The 7,132-nt window shown below is 41.6% G+C and overlaps 1 non-coding gene across 1 annotated transcript; it reads left to right on the top strand.

Moving 5' to 3' along the window:
- Nucleotides 1–7,027: 7,027 nt before the first annotated feature.
- Nucleotides 7,028–7,132, top strand: LOC136156710 (U6 spliceosomal RNA). The gene has a single exon (XR_010661197.1). It is a non-coding gene; the product is annotated as a U6 spliceosomal RNA (small nuclear RNA).

Here is a 7,132-nt window from a genome sequence, read left to right as displayed (position 1 = left end):
CTCAAGAATAAGTTCTACAGGAACTTACATGGGGTCCAGTGGCTAAGACTCCACACTTCCAGTGCAATGGGCCTGGGTTCAATCTCTAATCAGACAACCAGATTCCACATGCTCAACTAAGAGTTTGCATGCCACAACTAAAGATCCTGCATAACTCAACTAAGATCCAGTAGTCAAATTAGAGAAAAGAAAAGAATAAGTTTTTCAATGGCTGGTCATCTTGCCACCATGCTACTATTTCAGCTTATATCAGATGACTCCCAGGAACTTTAACTGGGCTAGGGGATTTGCCCAAAACCACAGATGTTTCAGTGTTCTTTTAACACCTTCACATTATCTGCATTGCCAACTCTGTCACCTGCCAACTTTGATCCAAGATTTTCAACTAAACATTAGCTTTGGGTTTTAAATCTTTAACAATATTGAATGTGTTCAACATGACAGAACACTTATTAGACATATAACTGTTTCAAAAGAATTCACCTTTAAGAATTGTATTTAACATGTAAGATTGGACAGTGTGATATTAACTAAAAGGTAGACACATAGATCAATGGAACAAAATAGAGAATTCAAAAATAGTCCCACACATATATTCTCAACTAACTTGACAAAAGTGCAAAGGCAGTTCAATGGAGAAAGGATAGTCTTTTCAGCAGATGATGGTGAAACAATTAGATACTCACATACAAAAAAAGAACAAACAACAACACATATCACATTTTATATAAAAATTAATTCAATGTGGATTGTAGACCTAAATGTAAAACCTAAAACTATGAAGCTTGTAGAAGAAAACACAGGAAAAAATCTTTCTTTGATATGACATAACAGAGCAATCCATAAAAGAAAACAATTGATAAACTGGACTTCCTCAAAATTAAAAACCTCTGCTTATGAAAGTGGAGAAGGCAATGGCAACCCACTCCAGTACTCTTGCCTGGAAAATCCCATAGACGGAGGAGCCTGGTGGGCTGCAGGCCGTGGGGTCGCTAAGAGTTGGACACGACAGAACGACTTCACTTTCACTTTTCACTTTCATGCATTGGAGAAGGAAATGGCAACCCACTCCAGTGGTCTTGTCTGGAGAATCTCAGGGATGGGGGAGCCTGGTGGGCTGCCATCTATGGGGTCACACAGAGTCCGACACGACTGAAGCGACTTAGCAGCAGCAGCAGCGGCTTACAGACTTTTGAACTCTGGGGGAGAACGTGAGGGTGGGATGTTTTGAAAGAACAGCATGTATATTATCTATGGTGAAACAGACCACCAGCCCAGGTGGGATGCATGAGTCAAGTGCTCGGGCCTGGTGCACTGGGAGGACCCTGAGGAGTCGGGTGGAAAGGGAGGTGGGAGGGGGGATCAGGATGGGGAATACGTGTAACTATATGGCTGATTCATGTCAATGTATGACAAAACCCACTGAAATGTTGTGAAGTGATTGGCCTCCAACTAATAAAATAATATTTAAAAAAAAAAAAAGAAAAAGAAACTGTTGGATTTCCCTGGTGGTCCAATAGTTAAGAATCCGCTTTGCAATGCAAGGGACACCAGTTCAATCCTTGATCCAAAAAGCTCCCACATGCCATGGGACAACTCAAGCCGTGTGCCACAACTAATGAGCCTGAGCTTTGGAGCCCACAGGCCCCAACTACTGAGCCCATGTGCCACAATTACCGAAGCCTGTGCACCCTAGATCCTGTACCGCACAACAAGAGAACCACCACAATGAGAAGCCCTTGCACCACAGCTAGAGAGTAGACCCTGCTTGCCACAACTAGAGAAAGCCCATGTGCAGCAATGAAGATCCAGCACAGCCAAAAATTTTAAAAAATAAATACATAAATAATTGTTTTAAAAAGATTCTGTTAAGAGAATAAAAGAAAGGTACAGACTGAGAGAAAATATTTGCAAGTCACATACAACAAAGGACTTGTATCCAGAATATATAAAGAACTTAATAATAAGAAAACAAATCACTTCATAAAAAATGGGCGAGATACGGACAATTCAACAATAAAGATAGACAGCATGTTAAAATATGCTTAACACCATTAATCAATAGGGAAATGCAAATTAAAACAACAATGAAACACTAAATGCCTATTAGAATGGCTTAAAAAAGAAAAACCAAGTGTTGGTGAGAATGTGGCACAAATGGAATGTTCATATATGGCTGGTGGGAATTTAAAATTGTACAGCCACTTTGGAAAATAATTTGGCAATTTATTATAAAATTAAATATACAATTACTATATGATCCCCAAATTCCACTCCTAGGTATTTACCTAAGAAAAATGAAGATTTACATTCAGACAAAAACCAGCACACAAGTGTCCAAAGAAATTTCATCCAAAATCACAAAAAAACTGGAAACAATACAAATATCTTTTAACTGGTGAATGGATAAACATGGTATGTCCATAAAATTGAATGCTACTCAGCAGTAAAAGGAATAAATTACTGATACACTCAACAACATGAATAAATCACACATGCATTGTGCTAAGTGAAAGAAATCAAACTCAAAAAACTACATGCCTTATGATGATTCTATTTATGTATTATTCTGGAAAAGACAAAATTATAGAAACAGAAACCAGTGACTGTCAGGGATTGGGATGGAGGAGGGTGTTGATTACAAACGTGCAGTATGAGGGACTTTTTAAGGATAATACAACTATTCTGCATTTCCATTGTTGTGGTAGTGAAATGACTGTATGCATTTGTCTAAACCAGTGCTTCTCAACAGGGGGCGATCCACTCCCTAAAGGCTATCAGACAATGTCTGAAGACATTTGTGGTTATCACAATGCAAAGAGGGAGTGATATTGGCATCAAATGGGTAGAGGCCAGAGACACTGCTAAACATTTTACAATGCAACAGGACACCCCGAACAGCAAAGAATTATCTGCCCCCAAGTGTCAGTAGTGCCAAGGCTGAGAAACCCCAATCTAAACCAGAGGTCAGAAAATTACAGCCCCAGTCAATTCTAAAGGAAATCAACCCTGAATATTCATCCAAAGGACTGATGCTGAAGCTGAAACTCCAATACTTTGGCCACCTGATGCAAAGAGCCAACTCATTGAAAAAGACCCTGATGCTGAGAAAGACTGAGAGCAGAAGGGGGAGACAGAGGATGAGATAGTTGGATGGCATCACCAACTCAATGGACATGAGTCTGAGCAAACTCTGGAGAGAGTAAAGGACAGGGAAACCTGACATTCTGCAGTTCATGGAGTTACAAAGAGTCAGACACTACTTAGTGACTGAACAACAATATATATCAAATTTCAGTGTTCATAAATAAAGTCGTGTTCATTCATTTATGTATTATCTGGTGATCCAAAGGCAGAGCTGAGTATTTGTGACAGACTGTGTGTCCACAAAGCCTAAAATATTTTTCTTTACAGTTAAGTCTAAACCCACAAAAATATACACAAAAAATAGTATATTTGACTTATGTAAAAATTTTAAGGTAAATTTTAAAATGTGAAATTATAGATGCCTATATTGAATTACTACAAGCTGTGCTAAAACACACTCCTTTCTATAAATATGCTGGTCTTTTCTGATGCTCCTTATAGAAGGCAAATAGCAAATAATAGGAATTCATTGCTGGCTGGATTCTGATGTAAAAGTTTTCCTGTATAAAAAAAAATCATATGCAATATCTCTGACCATGAAGAATCTCACTCAGGTTCCTGGATACAGAGACAGTTCTCTGGACAAGACTTCTGTGGTGAAGCAGCTAATACCCCATGCACTTGTCATCAGATCAGTGATGGGGTCTGACTGGGTTTCTCTGACCGTGACTACCCATGAACTGTATGGGGCATTTATCACACTGTCTCAGACAGACCAGCTGACCATCATGCACATGGGCCTAAGAGCCTGTCAATTAACTCTTGTCCTTTAGCCCCTGTCCAAACACTTAAATGCCCTGGCCCTAGAACTGTAGTCATGATATCAGTCCCCTTCAGACCCTGAAAGTGTGATCAGGCATGAGCTCCCTGTGTCCTACCATCCCTCATCTCCACTTGGACAAACTATCAGTTAATTAGCTAACGTGGGTAAAAATGCTTGAAGCTGAAAAATGCTCAGCTGGGCTATTAAAATAATCATCTTCTGGGTCCTCTCCCTTCACTTCCTGCCCCTCCAAAGTCAGCTCACAGGACTGTGGGTGGGAAAACTCTACAGGAGGTGGCTGAATAGTCATTCATGTTACAGGCCAGAACCCCATCCCCCAGTCTCCCAATACTGATGCTCTGGATTCAGCCAACTAGTATTGTAAATCCTAAAGTCCAGAGTCTGGACTGGCTTTATTCTTTTAGAGGAATTGGCAGCACGGCAGGTCTGGGTTCCCCCAAAGTATCAAATTTTGGTTATCTTTGATTACTTTCTTCAGATAGATAGACTATTTAGAAAGTCAGAACAGCCTTTTGAAAAGATTATGTGGGAATCACAGCATTATTTGCTCCAAGATTACAGAGCTTTCAAACCGACATTCCCAGGGCCCAAACTCAATTCTCCATCTCTCAGTTCAAGCTGCTCTGGGAGCCAGGAGAAATCCCTGTTCAGAAAGTTGATCCCTGCAGGACAGAGTGATGACTAGAGTACTCCTAGGTGCTGAAGTTCCGTGCAGTTATCAAATGCCAAAACAGGAAGGTGCCCAGGGTTGACACCCATGTTACTCCTGTCCATCTCCCCTTTCTGAAAGGTATTTCCGTGGAGTAGGACTGAAAATAGCTGACCTCAATCTCCCAAAACCCAATTGCAGAAGAGTTGAGAACAGTTTCATTGTAGTCATATTTGGGCAATTCCTGTCTGTTCTATGATGATCCTTGGGGAGCAGTTAAAGTATATTATCTCACCCTGTATCTCTATCATCCATCCTCTCCAGCTCCATTCCTAAGGCCTCATCATTACTCATCAGGGCAGTTCCTACAGCTTCCTCTCTCGGTATTCCCATCACCCTCTTTGTCCGTGCTGACCCTCAGCTCTCCTCCTCTGCAACCAGACAGATCATTCAAAAACACAATTGTGACTGTATCATTCCCTGAAAGTATCTGATAGCGCTATAATTTACAGGGCAAGTCCAAAATTAGCAACTTGATAATCAAATCTCTTCAAAATCTTGTCCCACTTCCAATCTATTATGCTCATCCCATACCAGACATTTCCCCTTCCCCACCTGTGACTTGAGCATGCCAGCCTCTGTGCCCAGGCTCACACTTTTTTCCCTTCTAGAATGGCCTCTTCACCTTGTCTCCGTCCATGAGAAGACTTTCCTCAAAAGACAGCAAAGGGTTTCCCTGGTGGCTCAGTGGTAAAGAATTTGCCTTCCAATGCAGAGACACAGGTTCAATCCCTGGTCCAAGAAGATCCCACATGCCATGGAGCAAGTAAGCCTGTGCACCACAAGTATTGAGCCCATGCTCTAAAGCCCGGAAACTGCAACTGCTGAGCCCATGAGCTGCAGCTACGGAAGCCCTTGTGCCCTTGAGCTGGTGCTCTGCAACAAGAGAAGCCACCACAATGAGAAGCCCATGCACCACAACTAGAAAGTAAGCCCCCACTTGCTACAACTATATGTCAAGGCTGTATATTATCACCCTGATTATTTAACTTATATACAGAGTACATCATGCAAAATGCTGGGCTGGATGAAGCACAAGCTGGAATCAAGATTGCCAGGAGAAATATCAATAACCTCAGATATGCAGATGACATCACCCTTATAGCAGAAAGCGAAAGTGAAAGTGAAGGTGAAAGTGAAGTTCAGTCAGTTGTGTCCAATTCTTTGTGACTGAAACTATATAGTCCATGGAAGTCTCCAGGCCAGAATACTGGAGTGGGTAGCCTTTCCCCTCTCCAGGGGATCTTCTCAACCCAGGGATCAAACCCAGGTCTCCCACATAGCATGCAGATTCTTTACCAGCTGAGCCACAAGGGAATCACAAGAATACTGGAGTGGGTAGCCTATCCCTTCTCCAGAGGATCTTCCTGACCCAGGAACCAGGGTCTCCTGCATTGCAAGCAAATTCTTTACCAACTGAGCTATGAGAGAAGCCCCTGGCAGAAAGCAAAGAGGAACTAACCGGCCTCTTGATGAGCTTCTCTTCTTAAGAGACTGAAAAAGCAGGCTTAAAACTCAACATTCAAAAAACAAAGATCATGGCATCCGGTCCCATCACTTCATGGCAAATATATGGGGAAACAATGGAAACAGTGACAGATTTTATTTTCTTGGGTTCCAAAACCACTCCAGAGATGGTTGCATGGCATCACTGACTCCATAGACATGAGTATGAGCAAACTCTAGGAGATAGTGAAGGACAAGGAAGCCTGGTGTCCTGGGGTCGCAAAGAGTTAGACACAACTGAACGACTGAACAACAACACCTTGCCACAATTAGAGAAAAGCCTGTGCAGCAACAAAGACACAAAAAATACATAAATACATAAAATACAAAATACGTAAATAAGGAGACAAAAGTCAGCCCAAATGCCACCTCCTCCATGAAGCTTTCCATAGCTCACCTTTGAATTCCCAGAGCACTTTGCTAGTTATTCTCTAGGGCCTGCTCTGCTTTTTATGACTGCTGTTAACACACAGATGTACTCTCCCCCATGGGACAGTAGGCATCTTAAGAAAATCTTATCATCTAGCATGCAGCATACAGTAGCTGCTGGTAATCATTAGTTATTGATGCACAAACTGCCACAGACAGATTACACGCTAATGAGAGCATGAATCAGAGGAAAAGAACTGGGATAGAGGGAGAACCACTAGTCACTATCAAAAAAGAATGGTCAACAAGGTCAAAGGCGTAACTGTCTTAATGACAACAACTTACAAGGCGTGGACCTTGTGCCACCCATCACATTTACTCATCATATCCACTCTGTTATATAGGTACTATTCTCATCTAAATTATTTAGGTGAAAAATCGAGGCTCTGGGAGAGCAAATTCATTTTTTCAGCCACCCACCTCCTTGTTGGTCTAGAAACACTTCTTACAGAGTTCACTTCAGAAGCACATATCCTAAAATTGGAATGATACAGAGAAGATTCGCACGGCCCCTGTGCAAGGATGACATGCAAATCCGTGAAGCATTCCATATTTTT

This window comes from Muntiacus reevesi, chromosome 1 (genome assembly GCF_963930625.1).
Source record: "Muntiacus reevesi chromosome 1, mMunRee1.1, whole genome shotgun sequence".
NCBI classification, from domain to species: Eukaryota; Metazoa; Chordata; class Mammalia; order Artiodactyla; family Cervidae; genus Muntiacus; species Muntiacus reevesi.
The sequence above is the reverse complement of the archived record's forward strand: the minus strand, read 5'-3'. Positions and strand labels throughout refer to the sequence as shown.